Here is a 21,860-nt window from a genome sequence, read left to right on the forward strand (position 1 = left end):
ATAACATTTTCTGCATATATAGAATGTGAATAAAAAATGTAAGGAGTCTCACAGCAATCTAAAGCAAGATTTGCATATGTATTAGCAACTGATGTCCCCACCACAACACCTAACAATTGATGGTAACAGAGTGTTTTTAAACAAGAAAACATTATTAGTCAACACCAGTTTCATAAGATTGCATATAGCTTCAATTTTCTTACCCATATAATCATTATTTTAAGTAAATGTTCCCCAATCACATCTATTCCATACTGATTAGGTATTACTATAAATAATGAATCCACATCCAATCTAACTAATATATAGTTATGTGTGTCATTCACTTCATACCATCCATATAACAGCCTTAAAATTATTAGTGTCACAAATGTAACTGTGAACATATTTTAACACAGATTGCTAACATGTGTCCTGTGTCTAGCATAAAAGGCATCCTCTGATCCATTACTGATGGATTTACTGCACATCAGCAAGTCAAATGGCATCAGAGATACATAGACTAAGAATATAAACCTCTTCTGCACCAAGAGAATGGTTTGGGAGTACAGGTACATTTCACAGAGGATACCTCTGCTGTGGAACAGATTTTTCATCCACATAAAACAAAGTTCATCCCTGTTTAATTTCAAGCACAACTTAGAACTATGGATGAGAAACAGAAAAATTAACCACAGCAACACTCCCTGTACTACTAATGGACAGAAGCAGCTCCTAAATGCTGTATGCTATGCATGGGTCTCCTCATATTATCTATGATATGATCCCAGTTATTCTTATTCGGGGTAATATATAATTCTAGATGATGGGGTCTGTTCTGTTCTTTTCTGTACTGTACTGCTTTTGAAGAGATAAAAATTAATTGGAAGGCACATCAAGACAGACTGACATGCCTTGGAAAGTCACAGAGAAAGTATGCCTCAGGTATAAATGCTAGCTATATCATACATCAAAAATATAATTCAGTTTAGACATTTGGAGGGTATCAGTCCACATAAGCTTGACACACAACTGAATAGGCATAATTTACACATATAACAAGCATATATACTTGAAAAGCTCTTGGGAGAATTTACTAAAGTCTACACAGACTTATTTTTCATGTAGGCATAGTAGCACCCTGCTTACATGAAAGTAAGCAGGTTTGCAATCCAGGAAACAGAGCTGAGGGATGTGCATGAGCACGCTAACACTGAAGTGTCTGTGTTATCCAAATCACCTCATAAGCAGAATTGCATGCAAATGAGGGTGTTAAAGTGATCCAGCAAGCAGATAATCAGTCCCATAGACCCTGTGTTGGTGTTCGAAATGTACAAGGAACAATTCCATGTGCAGGACATTAAACAGAGAACAGGGCTGTAAACGTGCAGTAAGAAGGACAGAAATAGCATAGCAGACACAGATATGTACAAAGCTATCCACTGTGTATCTGAAACCTAATGGAAAATAATTTAAAATATGTATATATTTTTTAATAATCAGATCATGTTTGTGTGGCATGCCACAGTTTGCAAACATGCTGTTAAGAAAAAAAATTTTTTAAAGTATAAAAATTGAAATTAGTACTATGTTACAGTAATGCATTATAGGACCCTACATAGAGTATGTATGGTAGACTGCTGTGGTTGCTAAGGAGGCAGGGCCTGGAACTGTGTAGTTCCCAGATTGTGTCATGGAGTTCTATGCAAATGAGCTGGGGTTAGTCCACAGATCCCAGCTATGTAGGCACAGAACCATGTTGGTGTCCACATAACAGGTAACTGACATTAAAAGGGTGTGTGTCCACATCCCTTTAAGCTCATTGGAGCACAGCAGCATTTGTTTGCACTGTCCGCTGCTGTGCTCATCAAGTGGGGTGTGTACACTGGCTGCTAAGCTTTGTTTACCTTCAGGGTGCATGTTTCATAGTGTTTGAACATGTTTGTGCAGCATACTGCTGTGCTGAGCATGACCTTCTTTGGAGGCATGTACTATGACTGCTGAGCATTGTTTACCTTTGTGACATATGCTTGCATGATATGCCACAGTGCTGAGTGAGGAAGGCTGTTAAAAAATGTCTGAGAAAGGCAGTGACATCTTAATTACTGATGACCCTTGTCCCACTTGAACTAGGGCCAGTAACACTCCTTAATGATGTACTTGGCAAGTGGAATGCATCATAGGTAGCCAATCACAAAGGCAGCACCTACAGCAGAGCATTATAAAGGATGCAGATACCCTACAATCTGATTTCACCCCCATACTCTGCACCATTGAAGTACAGACTTTGGACTTTTAACTGAAGAAATGCTAGGGGCTGCTGTAGGCTGCTACATATGTATGTGCTAGATGCTGAGGTCAATGCTGCTGCTGCTGATGCTGACCATAGGCCTAGACTGAGAAGGAGAAGGAAAAGAATGTTCAGGCCTGGGGTAAACTTCCAAGGGCTACATGAGCTGGAGATTGTAGAGTGCTACAGGGTGGACAGGGACATACTATAAGAACTCACTGAGCTCTGCTGACCTCAGCTCAGACCTAGAGCCAACAGAGGAGAACCCATCCCAGTGATCTTAGGATACTAGCTATGGGTACATTCCAAAGAACAACTGAGGGCATGATGGAATCTCATAGGCATCAGCATCCAGGGTACTCCACCACTTCTGGGATGCTATGCTACACATGCCAGTGAGCACATTTATTTTCCCTTTACCCCTGAGACGAAGGCCAGCAGTATGCAAAATGTCCACCATGTAGCACACTACCCTGAGGTACTGGGTGCCATAGATTGAACTCATGTACACATCAGGACACCACCTGGTGAGGAGAGTACAATGTATGTCAATCAAAAGGGTACCACTCCATCTACTGTCAGGTTGTGTGCAATGCCCACGGCATTATCATGAATGTGTGTGCTGGCAGCCCTGGTAGTTATCACAACTCCCATATCTGGCACACATCACAACTGTACCAGATGTTTGCTAGGGAGGACATCCCACATGGTCATTTACTGGGGGATGCTAGCTATCCACTGGAACCGTGGATGATGACACCCTTCAGAAATGCACACACACCCACTGAAGAATGGCATAATGAGGCACATGCACATACTAGGAACATCATAGAGCATGTGTTTGGGCTTCTGAAGTCATGGTTCTGGTGCCTCAATATATCTGGTGGAGCCCTGCAGTACTCCCCAGCCACATGTGCACACATGATCACAGTATGTGCCATGCTACATAATATGATCCTGTGGAAACAGCTGCAGCAGGATCAGCAAAGGGAAGGTATGCACAACCCCCACCAATGCCTAGGTCACCACAGCCACACCCACAGGAGGACTTTGCAGAGGAAAACCCTGAGGTTGCCCCTAGAGGTAGATAATCCCAGTATGCCCTGGCCTTGGCCAAGAGACAATGCATAGCACATGCACTGACAACCTAGGGCCCTATAGACTGACGCCTTACTCAAACTCGCATATATATTAGGAAAAATTATGCCAGCCAGCTGACACAACCTGTACCTCACCATGTATTGGCTGTGGACTGCATGCATCAGACAGTCATCCCAAAACTACAGATCTCTCCACTGCAGCATTTGCAAGGTAAGTCACACAGTAACCACTTGTAAGGGGTACTAAAATATGGTAGTATATGTATGGAGCTATCACATGTATGCAAGGGAACATAGTGGGCTACTGGGCTACTTGCAGAGATTTAACAGACACTTGGGACAACAGGTACTATGTCCAATAGTATGTATCCCATAATATTCACTAGGCCACATGTCTGGTAACCCCACTACATTATTCAAGGGAGATTCCAAATAGTGAGGTCACAGAACAGTTGCATGACTGTGTATGCCAGCAACATGGGCTGGTCATCTCCACCCCAAACTCATCAGTGTAGCCATATAACAGCTGTAGCAGTATATTTGCAATGATATATCAGCAGACCACCCAATTTCAGGGCTGTAACATGTTGCTACCTCACAGCAAGAGGTTCTTCTGTTCGATTCTCGGCTGGAGTGCCTTCTGTGTGGAGTCTGCATGTCCTCCCCGCCGTTGAGTGACCTCCGAAAGACATGCATGAATGGGTGTGCCTTCGCTGAAGGTTGGGCATCAGCCTGGCAACTTGGCACCATAAAAATTGACTGCCAATCATTAGCAGACCGGTGTTCCGCTGTGGTGACCCCTAACTGGGAAAAGCCAAAAAGATAAACAACAAGCATAGAGACAGAACCTTGCCACATGTTCTATGTTTCAAGTAATCCAGGAGTGACTATGTATATGTCTGTATGCTGTTGCTTGTGTTATGAATAATGCATCCTTGTATAGCAGCCTGTATGACTCAGTAGGCTAGGGACATTAGCATGGGTGATAGTGTTGATGGTTTGAATCTGGCAGTAGCCACATCTTTTGCAATTGAGGTAGTTGTTAGATGGTATTCCCACACACTGTCATAACCCCTCAATCTATTACTGCAAGAAAGCTGGACAAAGCCAGAGTGAATGGGGGCACAAAGGGCCAAACCTGCAGACAGACATTATACATGCTCTGAGTAACCTAGAAGGTGGCTAGTATAAGAGCAGGTTGCAACAGTTCAGATTAGCTGCAGGATGTAAAAGCCATCACTTAAATGTCTCAGCAGTTACAACAGTTCAGTGACTGCATTTCAGAGTATAGTACCAGAAAACCACAAATATATCAGGAACAGAGCAGACATGCGGAACAAAATGCTGGACATTCTAAAGAAATATGTACAGGGAGAGGTATGCAGACTGTCATCCTGTCTGTGGTGTTAAATCATGTACCCCAGTCACATCATACCTCTCAACCTCTTATAGCAGGAAATCTGGCAAATGCCATGCATAAAAGTGGGACAAAGGCCAACATATAGGTGCAGGTTTTAAATATTGCTCTTACAAATGTAGAATATCAATAGAATAACAGGTCTTACATTAGCATGAATCTCCTGATGTGTATGGAGTCTAAAATCCAAATGTCTGTCAATATTTATTGACTTCACTCTTCACTGATTTACCACTAATTTGCCAGAAAACCACAATGTTATATAAAATGGACCAAAAATATGAGGCAAAATTTTGGACAGTCTGTGAAGCTCTGTACTGTTGTGAGGTATGAGTCACATATTAAGGTCAGCAAACAGCTGGGAAATGCCTTGAATAATATCAGGAAAGTGCAGTACTGTGGTTACAGGTGCCACAGCCAATGGCCTGCAGTACAAATAATCCTGGACTGGAGTACAGGTAGTGCTGGCCTGGAGTCACCTTCTAAATACTGACAGTCACACTGAGCATTCTCCTACACTTAGCTAACTTGAGCCCAAGTCTGTTGCCTCTACTACCCAAAGACCTGCTATGCAGAAATATGTCTGTACATACATACAGCTACATATACATAACTTTCTCTCCCTATCCCAATCACACTTGATTAGTGTATCTATCAGAATGTGTCATATGTATATATATATATATATATATATATATATATATATATATATATATATATATATATATATATATATCAAGATGTATATATAGCTATATACAGTACAGTGATACATAGACTCTTCACATATATCTACATAACACATTTACATAACATACACATACAACATTCAAGGAGACATCCCTGTTATACACATTTATAACATTTATATAGGTATGGGTGTGGATGTACAGATGTCCCCAGATACCCTGGAATGCTGGGGTTATCTACACTTACACATCACAACAGTTGTCCAATGGAAACTGACCAAAGCTGCAACAGTACATAATCCGCTCACCCACAGATCCTGTGCCTGCAGACTGCCACCCTGTAGACAGACACAGGTGGTGTAATGTACAATGGGTGCAACACATGCCTTGGACAGGCCATATTGTCCTTGGCAACATGTTCATATGGCCAGACTGGTAAATGTACACACATAGCAGGGATATTACCAGGTATCCCACCTCAGGACACTAGATACAATAACAGTATCAGGCAGTATCACTCTGCAGGCCACACATGCTGTCTAACACAAGGTCACTTTGCGTATTCCAGAAGTACTGTGCCTGTAGTTTATAATACTAGATAGATAGATGATGTGAGTGTGTGTGTGTATATAAATATATCCTCTTACAGCACTATGGACATGCCTATATGGGCTATCTCCATGCAATGGTGTGCATTTTATGGCCCTGTGACTGGCTGCTGGCCTCTAAATTCTTTCCTCTACAAGGCCTGCTGATGTCAATTCACCTTAAGAACACTGACAGACAGTCTAGTAACAGAGAAAATCTATGGCACATGTGATAAGTACTGTGAGCTGTAATATGTAACAGTAGATAGGTAGGCGTTCTAATCTCACATCATCCAACTTGTGTCTATGTGTGTTTAAATGTATCCTCTTGTGGCACTGCAGACATGCCTATCTCTGTGCAATGATTATGCATTTTAAGGCCCGGTGACTAGCTGCTGGCCTCTACAGTGACCTTCTTTACAAGGCCTGTTGATGTCATCCACCTTAAGAGTGCTGGTTGAGACTGCAATGTCAGATAAACTATGTGGCACATGTAATAAGTACTGGAGTTGTAGTATGTAATAGTAGATAGGTAAGAGTTCTAGTCTCACATCATATAACTGTGTGTGTTGGTATCAATATATCCCCTTACAGCACTATGGATATGCATATATAAGCTATCTCCATGCAATAGTATGCATTTTATGGCCCTTTAACTGGCTGTTGGCCTCTAAATTGCCCTCTTCTACAAGACCTGCTGATGTCATCCACCTTAAGAGCACTGGCTGACAGTCTAATATCAGATAAACTCCGTAGCATATGCAATAAATACTACAAGCTGTAGTGTGTATTACTAGATAAGTAGGGGTTGTAATCTCACAGCATTTAATGTGTGTGTGTGTGTGTGTGTGTGTGTGTGTGTGTGTGTGTGTGTGTGTGTGTGTGTGTGTGTGTGTGTGCGTGTGTGTGCATGTGTGTGTGCGTGTGTGTGCAAATATTTCCCCTTGTAGCCCTAGAGACATGTCTATCTCTGTGCAATGGTTATGCATTTTATGGTGCCGTGACTAGCTGCTGGCCTCAACCTTAGCCTCCTTTACAAGGCCTGCTATCATCCACCTAAAAAGTGCTGGCTGACATTCTGGTATCACATAAACTTAGTGGTGCATGCAATAAGTACTGCAAGCTATAGTGTGTATTACTAGGTAGGTAAGGATTCTAATCTCACAGCATCCAACGTGTGTGTGTGTAAGTATATCCCCTTATAGCACTAGAGGCATGTCCATCTGGCCTTAGCTGCTGGCCCTAAATTGCCCTCATCTACATTAGCATAATTGATGCCTGCCACCATCTAGATTTGTATGTGCAGAATTCCCAGGTGACATTTATCAAGGGTAGCAGACCTTGTCACGGGGTATGAAAGCATGATGGCACTGATTGTCCCCATTGTCCCTGACACACTGTGCTACATATATGCATCTAGGGAGCCATGCATGTTTACTGGCATACCCTCCTGATGGCATATTTCTGCTGTTCTGCCTTGCCATCCTGTGCTGCTGTATTGCCATCATGTGTCCATAGTTTACCTACTCAGACTGGGACAAAAACATACACAGGTCCATGACACACCTGTCATTCTGTAACACAACTAGTGTACCATCATGCAACAAAGATAAAAAAGGTCTGATGTGTAGTCATGACACATGCCAGCATATAGTACCTGTCATGGCCAAAAAAAACTGCCATGGCAATGCAGTAATGCACTACACAAGTGCATGTAAAGTAATATAGTCAACCTGCATCAGACACATATTTGCAGGTCTCTGCATCGATGGTATGGATGGCAGGGATGTGGCACAGATAACATTACATGCACAGGGTGTGGTGTGGGGGTGTCAGAGACCTAGGCTGTGCCAAACAGTTGACAGCATGTGTGTGAGTCAGTAAGGGGTGCTGGCTAGATGGGTCATGGAGAGGTGCAGTGTGTGTCTGTTGGTGACCTGCATGTGACAGTGGTGTTGGAGTGTGTGCATATATACAGTCAAGTCCAGTGATAGCCCTACATGTGTGTATGGTGGAAAGCTGTGGGCCATACATGGTCGAGTGGACAGTTCACCATCTCTGGCCATGAACACAGGAACTGGCTCCACCAGGAAGAGCACTGGCACCACCATGCCCAACGTCAGATGTGGTGCTAGTAGTTGATGGTGACTGCTGCCTGCTGGGCCCGTGTCCCCCACAGGACTACCAGGACCACATGCCCATGGTCTGCCACATTGTGGTCAAAACACTTCCCTCTGTAGCATTAGAGGTACTGCCACTACGGGAACATAAGTGTCCACAACCACATGAACTCTCAGGAGATGGTGTTGCTGACCTATGTTCACATGTCCGATGCCCAACTCCAACCAGATGTTCCAGCACAGACAATATGAGGTCAAAGACAGACATTGTCTCAGCCCACCATCTGTCCATTACATCAGTAAATCAATCCAGGGTGTCACCAATGCAGTGGCGGCAGTCAAGGATGTCAGACTGTGCTGCATCCATAACCCTAAGCATCCATCTTGTGTTGCATTCAGAATGTGTCTCCATGACAGCCCAAAACATGCTGTGAGTGACCCGTGATGTGACACCTACAACAGGTGGTGGATGGACAGCAGTCCTTCTTCGAGCAGCCCTGTCAATCTGCCTGTGTGGGATCTCACCAGCTCTCTGGCTATGGCCAGTGTCTACATTCACTGACGCCATAGTTGCCACACTGTCCTGTGCAATGTTGCCACACTCTGACTGTCCAATATCTGTGGCTTCTGAGGACTGGGTATGTGTGGGCATACTGACTGTGTGTGGGGACAATTGACCCAGAAGACGGATGTCAACTTATATGACAGATTCATCCCCTGACAACCCCATCTGCACCTTACTATGGCCACCATCATCATCAGAGTCCGATGAGACACTGACATCAGGATGTGATGGGGACAGACACCAACCCCCCGTTTACCTGTGAGAAGCAAGACAAAAGCAGTACATTACTACCTGCACTATTATGTATGGTAACCCATACAGACTCATGCAGATGAGGATCCACAACTGCTTTACAAGTCCCACATCTTCACATGCTCCCTTGCACAACAAACTCAGACAAATTATGCCCTTTATAACATGCACTTTAGATACATCCAGTTAATGTTTCCAGTACAATACACCTGTGAGGTATGCAATATGACAGTGTATATGATAGAACTACAAATAAAACCCAGTACACCTATCTTGAGAATGATATGTCAGTAGTAGTACCACTACCTCAGGTATGTACCATCTCTCTGTTGTATTTGAACAGCCATCTTGGAGCAATTGCCTCGTGTATAGCAGGCTGCATAGTCGCTCATAACTATAAGTGCAAATGTGTTAATGTTTGTACAAATACAAACTTGTGATTACCCAGTCTATGCACTGTAGTTAACTGTTCCAGAATGGAACATACAAATTTTCTACTCTGGCTAAGCACAACAGTTGTGCATAGGACAGAATGGCAGCCCTTAACTTTCTTAGGGTTTATATGATCTGTAAAGCAACAGTATCACACTTACCAGGTACAGGACCACTTTGGCCACATCTGTTGGACCTATGAAAAGGTGAGGGAGAAATATTGTCAGCACCACCAGATGTTGCAGTGCTACAAAGTAATATGTGTATATATATCCACATGTACAGTTGTTACTATGATAATGGCTATATTGCTGACATTCTGAGTATGTGTGCACAAATGTGCATAAAATCTAATCCCCCCAGTGCAGATAGGCCTGACACCCATGTACTGGTATGTGCAACCTGTCACAATGACTGATACAGTATTACACTGGTGAACATAGTAAGCTTACCTGGACGCTCTTCTTTTGTGGATGTTGTGGCACCCACCTCCAGGATGCCTGGGAGCTGTTGGCTGATCCTAGGTTCTCCAGGAATTCCTCTGTGGCTGAGAGTGGTTGTTCTGTTGCAAGCCATCCATCAGTTGCACCACAATGCCTGGCAACAGCAGCGGCCCTTTGCTGTGCAGCATCCACTATATCTGTAGCCTGGTGTTGGGACTGCTCATAGGTCCTGTCCTGTTGGCCAGTCTGATTAACAGTCCGGACAAAGTCTGCCCATAATGCTGCCCACTGTTCATGATTTTGCCGAGCCCTGGTAAACAAGATGTGATGGTTGTGCCTGAGGCCATCCAGTATAATGTCATTCTCTGCAGTTGTGAATGGTGGATGTCTCCTGTGATACATGGTTCCTGAAAGATAACATGAGGGGAACACATTACAGGACCAGATACATGGATGTCCACTATGTATAGATCCTGCACACCCATAATGGCCTGCACTTGCCACTGTTCCCTCACATGTCATATGCCACAGTCTGGAAATACACTACATATGTGGATATCACCAAGATAGTACTAATACTGGGTGATGCCCCTGTGTGCAGAGATAGAGTCTGCTGTATGTCCCTACACCCATTACTGCAGTCTACTGTGGTATGTCCCCTATGGTCAAATTCCCACTAATATGTCATATGGCCACTGTCAGACAAATATCAGTGTGTTATTAGAACTATATGGGGACAGTCCAGCAACACCAGTATGCCACAATGACAGAAAGTAATGCAAACCTGGTGTAGTATATGTCCCCTGTAGGCATCATACTTCTCACCATATAAATGTTTGCAGAATGTCAAGATGTTTGCCTCATACATGTGGTCCTATTCACACAAACTTGTGGATGTCTGACAAATGGTTGGCCAATCATTGATGGCTGATGTCAGAATATACAGTCAGATTCTGACTTTCACACATCATACGCCTCTGAAAACAGTTATGCTACAGTAATATGTGTTAGTCTACTCACTTTCTTACATTGTACGGGCAACATATATACTCTGTCACTGAGTTTGGTCCTTTGCAGCACCATTACTTATGGCTTTGTCCTGATTTCTTGCTGTAGGAGGTTGACAGATATGTTAGGCATAGCTCTCAACCAAACTGGGAGACATGTCATTGACACAGGGACATAGCCAGAGTACATCAAGGATTTTCAGGGACACTTTTACAATTTTAGAACTATGTATGTGACACATTCACAGAATGAGAGGAGGTGACATAGAGTAGATCATTTGATGTTACAGGAGTGTACACCCTTAGTTATTGTCACTATGTACTATGTGTAAACCACTAGCTTTCCTACAACAGCTGATCATTGTAGGAGGGATTGATAGGGACAGTGCTGAGATCTAATGGAAAGCAGGGACAGGTGTGAGGTTTGCCTGTAGGTGTAGAACAGCAGAGTATCAATGACATATCAGTACCATAGATCTATGACAAGCCTACTGCTGTACTCCCTATTTCCCATACCTCCATCCCCCCCATCTGCATCCTGTAATATGGAGACATCTATTACATACCTGGTGGAGTGCAGTATTTTTTTTTAATCTTTCCTCTGGAAAAGCTTGTAACATACACTGTCTGTGTGCCTGAAATCTCATACAGACCTCTTCCCCATCACCAGTTGCTTGCCTTTTAAAAGTAATGCTTATTAGCAGATAGTTACCTCTGCACCAATCAGTGGCTCAGAATTGCTAATTGCAGCCAACACAGCTGAATTGCAGTATCAGCAGCCAGTGACATGCTACCACAGTGCAATATATAAGGCCTCAATGTAGGCCTTGGCTCCTTTCTTACTGTTTGAGATGGACATTGCTGAGGTATGAAGAGTACAGAATCACATAAGGTAGGTACAATTACTGCCCACTGTAGAGATTTGAGAAGTAAGTGCGCAATTTTGCCTCATACATTTGGACAGTGTCCCATAACATTGTGGTCATCTGGCAGTTCATTGGCAAACATTGTGGGTTGAGGTCCATAAGGGAAGAGAGACATGTGAGTGTCACACTTCATACCCATCAGAATATGCATGCTAATGCAGTACCTGTTATTCTATTAACCTACTATCTTTGTAGGGAAAAACTGTTGAACATGTCCCTATCTCTGGGCTTTTGCCCCCCCCCCCAGTAAGTATGGCTGAGTCCAGATTATTTGCTCTAGGGGGTTGAAGGTATGGTAGGTCTGAAGCAGCTACCTTTACATACAGCTGTATGTGCTACAGGCTGCAGCTGATGATGCAGCTTACAACACATAAGTGGGGTTGTGAACACTTTGTTAGACAGCAAGCTGTATGTGTAACTGTGGCAGCTGTGGCAGGGCTGTTGTTATGGCAGATCCAGGGTAAGGGTATTCTATACAATCCATTCTGTGCAGGTGGTAAGGTAAGTCTGTTGTACAACAGTGTAAATAACAAAGTGGTAGGCAACATACAGTTAGGAGATATGGATATGTGCATTGTGTCTCTGCCTGCAGGCCTTTATCTTGCAAAATTGTGTAGCAGTAAACTGTGGGAATTAAGACTGCAAGACACAGTCATTACTTGTCTGCACAATAATGTAATTGAAATGTGTCACAACACTGGAATCAAACTCAGGACTGTGTGCGGCAGAATGCACTACATACAAGGCATTTAACAGACTGAGCTACTGAGGCACTGCAAAAGCATGTTTATTTGCAAGATATATGTGCACATATACAGGCTGTGAGAGAGACATTTCTACATCCATGAGTATGTACATGGCTTTATATGGTTGTATTTCTGCACCAGGGTCCCAGTTGTACATGTACCTTACTATTGCTGCCTTAGCAGTTGTCTTACCACAAGTTGCTGATAAAAGGGCACATATACCTGCTATCACAGGCCTCATGTACATCCATTGGTATGTCTTTGGCTGTCCACTGGTGCATTATTGCACCAGGATCCAAGGTGCACTCCTATTTTTCCCATTCCTTTTATATTTCATATACATGCTTAATGGCAGTAGGTAGCAGTCAGTATGTATTGCTGGAAACAGCTGTGTAACCTAAAACCTGTGCAGCATGGTGGATTAATGCACTGTGCTATAGTTGAGAGAAGCCTGGGTTTGAGATTTTGCAGAGGTGTTTATTCTCTACATGTGAGTAACAATGACATAAACATAGGTAAGCATTTAAGCTCAGCTAAGTGGTGTGTGCTGCTTTGTACAAACCTGCACTAAAAATGTATGAAGAAAAAGGGGGTTGATAGGACAGAGGTGAAATGGGGGCAAGCAGGGGAAAAGCATAGTAAAAAGCAGGTAGGGATGTGTAGGAAAGAACCATGGCTACCCATTTCTTGTACAGCAACAGCTGTGCATTTTGACAGATTTTGTAGATGAATTTGGACTCTCAAACCTCAGAGAGAGGGATGAGGACAACATAAATGTGTTGTCAAGCCAACTGTACCACATTAGTTGTGTCCAGAGGACACGTGTTCAATGGACAGCTATGTATGGGGTGATTTTTTTTTGTGGGACAGGTGTCCATTTTTTTAAAGGAGGGAGTGGAATGTTGTTGAAGGGATATAGGGGAGGTCAATTGGGTAGGAGAGGATGCAATAGCAGACAGACAAGACAGCAGACAGGGGCAGTGTGTGACACATGAGGGGTAAATACCTTGGATTGGGAGGGTGTTGTGGAATCGGAGATGCATGTTCCTCCTGACGGCAGCAGCGTGACTGACATCCCCACCCATGGGCAGTCCACACTGCTTCTTCACTTCTCCGAAGGTGGCTGTGCTGGAGGCTGGGCACCAGAGCAGCCTGCCCCACCAGGTTGGCCAGTATGCCCTCAGTCTGGTGCAGGCAATGTTCATAGCTCCTATGAGCAATCCTGCACACCATGGCTGGTAGTTGCAGTTGGGTGACTACCACCAGTCTGCCACTGGTCCCAGAGGGAGGCCAGGCCCCATCCCCTGAGGCAGTTCCACCCGACACCACAAGTAGGGCAGGGGCAGTGGAGGGGTCACCACTGGCCTGAGTCCCAGATGTGCCAGGACCTGGTGCCATGGCCAGTTGAGGTAGGGTAGGCAGATCACCTGGAACCATTCTACTGTGACATGCTGTGGTGATGAAGGTATAGCAATAAGTATAGGTTATCTATGAACAAAACATATAGTTAGTTAGTTATAACAGCTTGCCAGAACAGTGGCAATAGCCCAAGTACATAACAATGCATATTATGTGAAACACAACAATAAATATCAGAACAGTCAGTATAATAACAGCATGCCAGTAAGAGTTATAGCATTAGGCCAAAAAATAGGTAATTCAACAAGATATGTTAATATGGAACCATTATAATACATAACAATAATAAACTCATGCCCCAAAATACAGTTTAATGTAACAACATGTTAACAGTGAACCATAACCAATGAATAACAATAATAAATAAGTAAAGCTAAGGGGTGGGGAAAGAGAGAGAGAAAAAACAGTCCATTAGTACTATTATTGGCTATATATTTGACAACAGTACTACTATCTACTCTACAGGTTAATTATTAAGTGAGTTTTCATATTAAATTTTACATTAAAGTCCAAGTCTTGGAACCAGCTGAATCATTGTGCTAATTTTTTTGGTTATTAGTTTTTTAAGCACTTTTTCCACTATTTGGTTTTTACTCTACAGATCTGGCCTTTGGCGGCCACGGTGGTGCAGTGGTTAGCATTGTCACCTCACAGTAACAGGTTCTTTGTTTCGATCCTCAACTGGGGTGCCTACTGTGCGGATTCTGTATGTCCTCCCTGTGGTCCCGTGGGTTTGCTCCGGTTTCCTCCCACATCCAAAAGACATGCTGCAGGTGGATTGGACACTCTAAATTGGCCCTAGGTGTGTGTGTGTGCCTTCTGTGGAAGGTTGGGTGCTGGGCTGACAACTCGACACTGTAAAACTCCACTGCCAATCATGAGTGGACAGGTGATCCGCTGTGGTGACCCCTAACCGGGAAAAGAAGAAGAAGACTCTACAGGTCTGTCCTTTCTTTATGTCTACATGTTCCCTATAGCTGCTGTAGCACGTACATACCTCTCAAGCTATCCACATGGGACAGCAGTGACAACATGCTGGTACACAATTGCACAGAACACTTGCACATCAGTTAGACCTATATAACTACCAAGGGGTACTGTGGGCTGATGTAGTGATAGTCTTCTATTTAGGTAATCATGTTGATGATAAACCTGTGAGAAAGGGATTACACACTACTAATTGCATTATGCGACAGCGTGACACTTGAGAGACATGTATGTGTACACTACAGAAATTAAATGACTATCATGGCTTGCTTGGCAGGCATGGGGATAGAACCCAATAACAATGACTGCAGAGGACATCTGCATGGCATGTTTGAATTGGCTGCAGCAACTTGTTTACAGACACCCCAGGCATACAACCATACCAAGAATGCATGTTACTTATTTCACTTTATTTTATTATTATAATATTTACTTCCTTTATTTTATGCTGTATTTTCACATTCTTGATAATGATTTAAACAGTCTGTGACATCTAAACACACAATTATTTACTGAAAATATGGGCTACCTCACTTATTTACCTGTAGTTCCTGTGGAAAAAGAATTTGTGAGCATTATGTAGTGAAACCTAGCACTGGATTCGAACCCTGATTTGTATGTGCCAAAATGTAATTTATACAGTCCATTTAACAAATTGAGCTACTAAGTCACTGTTGATTGCTGGTTGACTGCTATTTGTCTAGAGCTTACCTGGAAACAAAATATGACCTGGCAGTACTACTACAGTTTTATACTAGCCTGCAGTGACAGTAGAACACACATGCATGAAGTACAAGCATGACACGGACAGTTGATAACCTAGACATTATTATATAGACTGCAGGTGTACACAATATATTGTTAGTGGTTTTAAATATCTGTGGAATCAACAAACAATAACAGATCATGGAGTGGGCTGCTTCATCCATATACCTTGCTTACCTGCTGTTTGTGGATGACAGAGCATTATGTGAACAATACTGGCTAGAATCAGCCTTGACTGGTAGTATATGTGCTAAACAATTCTTATGGCAGCCATTATATTTGCGGTCTACAGCTATTACATTGTTATGCTTGAAAACAGCACCTTAACTTACAGCCTGAATTCATATAGCTCAACTGCAATGGATAAAACAAGACATTGCTGATGTACACAATTTACCTTGGTGTTATTGGTATTGGTAGATGTGCTATTGCAGAACAGTTGTCATAACTCATTTCTTGTAAAATGACTCTGAATCCACACTTATTGCACAACAGACTTTATTGGCTATATCTTCACGCAGGTGCAGATATTGTTTCATGTTTTTATTACACAACAGTTGACATAATTTATTTCTTGCAAAACAGTTCTACTTGCACACTTATTGCATAACAGACTTTACTAGAAATACCTTCATGCAATTCCTGGTATAGTTTTTGCATGTTTACTGCACAACAATTGTGACTATGCAGGTGTTGCAATACAGTTCTAATTCCACAGTTATTGTACTAAAAACGTTATTGTAAATGGTTTCTTACAGTTAATGGTTTACTCTTCCCTGATTATTTCACAACAGTTGGCAGTATTTATTTATTGCAGTACAGCTCTAAGTACACATTCATTGCAATACAATCTTTACTGTATATACCTAATTGTAGTTAATGCTTTGCTCGTTCTTGCTTATTTGACTATCGTTAGCATAATACATCTGTAGTCACCACACTCATAGTGCAATCTGGCCAAGTGCCCAGCATGTGCCTCAATATAGTGAGCTCCATCCTCTACAATTGTTGGGAGAGAAGCACCCTGTTATGCATACCAGTTTAGCAGATATTCGGTTTAGATATTGGTCAAACAGAGGTAAATTACTTACAGACTTGTGTGGCATTCCCTGCCCAAGCTTCTCTGACCCAGGTGTCTAAGAGAACCCCTTTTGATGCTTCAGGTCATCATAGTGGTGATGAACCTGCTCACCTGTGTGGGGGATACCTATCACACTGGTGAGTTCACGTGCCAGCTGGTCTCAGGCCTCTGCCTTGCACTCTGATCCTTGGAACCCTCCCTGCAGCTGCAGGACATCATGTTTTTTTTTTTTTTTTTACCAGGAGTACAACCATGACCCTGGACTCCTAAATGCCCCATTGCAGTACCCAGAAGTGCACACCCTCTCCAATACCTACCATAGTCACTACACAGTCAGAACTTCAAAAGTGCTGCATAGCTTAGCACAGTGCAATCCAGCGCAGCTCAGCCGAGCATAGCGAAAATTCACAGAACCCCCATGCTTAGCATTTCTTAGCATTGTTCAAACCAGCCAAGCAGAGCTGAGCAGTGCATAAACATTTTCAGCCATTATTGTGTTTATGCAGTACTTAGCAGGTCTTAGTAGAGCTTAGCAGAGAGCGGCGGAGAAGAATTTAAAAATAATTGCCGTAATTTGTATTTCAAAAATAAATGCTTATTTTCCCTTCCATATAATCAAACCCTGCACCTATTGCTGAGGAGACCATAACTCTATCTATTTAGCTACATGGATACGTGAAGTTTGGCTATACGTTTACATATACCTCTGAGCTATGTATAAGTACTGCTGAGCACTGCGTCCTGCATATTAAATGCATCCAGTTTCTATTTTTAGATGTCTGGCCGGTGTCTCAGCAATGCTTAGCATTGCTGTGCTCCACACCGTGCCACGCAAACATGCTTTTTAAATAAAAAAAATACATTGATATGCTACAATTGGACAGTGCAGGGAGTGTGTTACCATCTGCAGACACAATTAACACTACACTCCCTACACTGATCCAATAAACATGTTTCTTGGCTCTCCCTTGGCAATGTGCCATGATTAATATGCATAGTGTGCTGCCAAGGGGGAGCCATGTACATGGACACAGTATCATTCTGTGCAGGCTCTACACTATGCCTATATGGATTTTATTAAATCCTGGGGCTTGACCTTTGAATTAGGCAGTATGTAAATCAACATAGCTGTGCATGGGACTAAATCTAAGCTGCACCAACTAATTTTTATCACATAATATATAAAACCACCGTTCTGCAATTAGAATGCATATATCATATATGCAATAGTCACAAAATTGTTTATAACTGCCTAATGTCTATAATAACACTGAGACTGGTGTGTCATTTATGACACATTTATGACTTCACATTCATATATGGATGTGCCAAAGCTTAACATATGTATGTGTTAATTTGGATTGATTCTAAAATATATTTATTTTTTTACTCTGCAACATAACTCCTGTTGCAACACAAAAGACCATCTGCATAAGAAGCTAGATTGACCATACCTCCACAGGTGCCTGCTGCAGAAGTACCTCCATAGGCAACTTAGATACTGAGCACTTATCGGTCAGAACCGGTCAGTGTTGCTTCCACACCTGCTGCACTACTTGCTCTAACTCCATCAGGTAGGTCTGCCCCAGGGGCTGGTGCAATGGTGCCCACCAGGAAAACTACTAGTGGAGGTGGCAATTACCTATTAAGAGCTGGCAAGGCTGATGGAAGACATTACAGACAGGTGTCTTGGTGCTCACATCAGTATAACTGAGAAAGTCCTGCAACAAATAGCCAAATAGATGCTCCATCTGGCATTACTCCACAGGTCTGTGACAAGAGACAAAGATGACATTTCTAAGAGTGAAGACTAGATTCTCACTGTACTCATGCAGGATAAGGATGTGCTTCTGATGTCCCCTACCTGTCTCTAGCCATGGTGTCTCCCAACTTTTTGTGTCCATCATCATTCTTGTCTGTCTTGTCTTCCTTATATTTGCCTGCCCCTGCTACCTAACTCACACTACCCACCAAACCATCATATTCCTTTCCACCTTGCCCAGCATTCCTCTCTCTCACAAAAAATTGACAAATGAGTACCTGTCCCACCCAAAAATATGTCCCATACATAGCTCCCCACTACACCTATGTGTGTATGATACACTTGATTTGGTCCAATTGGCCACACAACATTATTAAGTTTTTGTCACACACATACACACACACACACACACACACACACACACACACACACACACACACACACACACACACACACACAATGTGGTAAAATATACAAATTCCACAAATTATTTGTAGAAGTACACTTTTATCTCATAAAGATTTGGATAGCTATGGTGCCCTCCCAACACCATCCTGCACATTTCTCTTGTCTCTTACCATCTCCTTGCCTATCATTTTCACCACCATCTTATTAACACCTTTTCACACATTTAATCTGGTTAAAATATAGAATCACACATAAGGCACTCATGACCAGACAAGGCTCATAAAATAAACCCTCAGTTCATGTCTTCAGCATTTGTGTGATGCTTGGCATTGTGCAGCAGTGGTAAATGATGGTAAATTGTCCAGTGGAAAAGCTGAAGATTTTTTTCCTTCAGCTGCAGTAAAACAGTTCCCATGGCACAACTTTGTTTAGGTTCACTGTGATACAGAAAGAAGGAATGACTGATAGCACTATGAGCTAATAGCTATTATTATGTTTCATTGGCTGCAGATTTTAATATCAGCTTTATGGGATGTTGCATTTATCATTGCTGTTATGATATTCTAATGCATATATCATCCCTTGCTTCAAATTTTTTTAATTGTCTTTTCAAATCTGTAATTTTTACAATATGAACTATGAGCTCCTTTGTGGACTGCTCTGATAATGCTCAGGTACATATAATACTGGTGTAGATTGTTAGGTATTCTACTTCAGAAGCATCTCAGACATTACTTCTCCCTTGGCAAGTGCAGTTGATACATTATACTCTAGCCTATGTACCTAGAATGGCAGGAGTTCAAATCCAGGAATGACTAGTGTGTGTGTGTGTGTGCGTGTGTGTGTGTGTGTGTGTGTGTGTGTGTGAGAGAGAGAGAGAGAGAGATAGTGATACATACACACACACACACACACACACACACAGTTCCTATGTAGAGATGGTTTATACAACATATACTGTGTGAACAATTCAACTCGGGAGAAACATTTCTACTGGGAGACAGCTACCCTATCACTTTCAAACTTTTTAAATCACACTTCAGCTTTACACCACAATGATGGGGTCATCCATTTAAATGTGCTGGATATTACACTTGTAATAAGACTTCTTTGTGGCACTTGCAGTTAATACAATGTATTCTAGCTTCTGTACTTAAACAAGTAGGTGTTCAAAGCCAGCAATGACTCACTTGTATCAGTTTATGTGTGATTCTAGATCTAGGTATGTCTGGCTTCACCCACAAATCTGGTGTGTATTCTTCAACTCAGAAGGAACATTAACACCTGGAGAGAGATCCCTATCACATTCAGTCCGTTATAGGCAAAACACCTGCTTTGCAGCTCATTGATGAGATTATCACTTCAAATGTCCTTTGTCTAACAGTTGTATCAAGTCTTCTCCTATGATGGATACAATATTCTGTAGATTGTGAACTTAGGTAGACAGATGTTCAAATCTGGCAATGAGCAAATAGTGTAAGTATGTGTGCGTGTGATACTACAGTGACAGTTATGACTGATTTATACAACAGATTTGGCATGTACAATTAAACTCAGGCAAAACCATTGCATGGAGAGATACCACCTAAATCTATTTTACTCACTTTTAAGTCACAATTTCATAGGTTCATAGGCATAAACAAACTCTACAACAGAAGAAAGAAACTGTTGCAAAAAAGAGTAAAATCCCATGATTGGGGGAACTCCCTGCTCAGCCTCAGTAAGAAGCTGAGATCCCTCATAAAATCCTCCAAACCTAGTTACGAAAACAAAATCGCCATTGATTCTAAAGACAAGCACAAAGCATTCTATAACTATGTCAAGAATCTCAATGGCAACACTCAGATCTGCTCTGAGTTACAGCACAATGACACTAAATATGCAGAACCAACTGATATTCCCAACATCCTGGCAGATAGGTTCAGTGCTAACTTTACCCAACTCTCACCCCCTAAAGGGCCTATCTCTATATCGGAAGAATGCAAAGTTCCTGTAATCATGGCTGCACAGGTAGAAACCACACTCTCCAAAGCCAAGAACACAGCATCCATGGGACCTGACAATATCCCAGGCTGCATTCTACACAAACTACAGAATGAACTGGCACCCCACCTAAGCACCATGTTCAATCATAGCCTCACATCAGGCTTTGTGCCCACTGAATGGAGCACAGCAATGGTTATCCCAGTCCATAAAGGGGGAGCCACCATGGACTGGGAACTACCACCCCATTAGCTTAACAAGTCTGGTCTGCAAGGCCATGGAATGTATCATCATGGAACTTATAAACAAAGACATTGGTAGTTCGAGTTTGTAAAACGCAGATCATGTCTCCTAAACCTGATAGACTTCTTTGAAGCAGTCAACAAAGACGTAGACAAGGGTAAGGTGGTTCACACAGCCTATCTAGATCTCTCCAAGGCTTTTGATACCATCCCACACTCTGGAATTATAGAAAACACAATAAACTAGGTATAAATCCCTATGTCACATGATGGGTTGCCAACTGGCTCACTGACAGAACCCATACTTTGAAAGTAGCAGACTCCAAATCTGACTTCAGACCAGTGACAAGTGGAGTACCACAGGGTTCAGTCCTGGGACTTCTCCTGTTTGGTATCTACTTTTCTGAAGTACAGGCTAACACAGAAGCTCTTTGGCTAATGAAGTTCACAGATGACTGCAAACTAGGAGCCATAATCGAAAATCCTAATGATGTGGGCATCCTACAAAAGGGCCTCACTGAGACAGATGCCTGGTGCCCCACCCCCAATAAGGAAACCTCCTTAAAAAACTTCTCCAAAGCCAACTTCATGCTACTGAAGTCAGAAGTGACAAACTTCATGACACCCATGCAGACGGGATCTGGAAGTTCGAGTGCAGAA

The sequence above is a fragment of the Protopterus annectens genome, chromosome 1.part0 (genome assembly GCF_019279795.1).
Source record: "Protopterus annectens isolate FY-2018-M chromosome 1.part0, PAN1.0, whole genome shotgun sequence".
Classification (NCBI taxonomy): Eukaryota; Metazoa; Chordata; order Ceratodontiformes; family Protopteridae; genus Protopterus; species Protopterus annectens.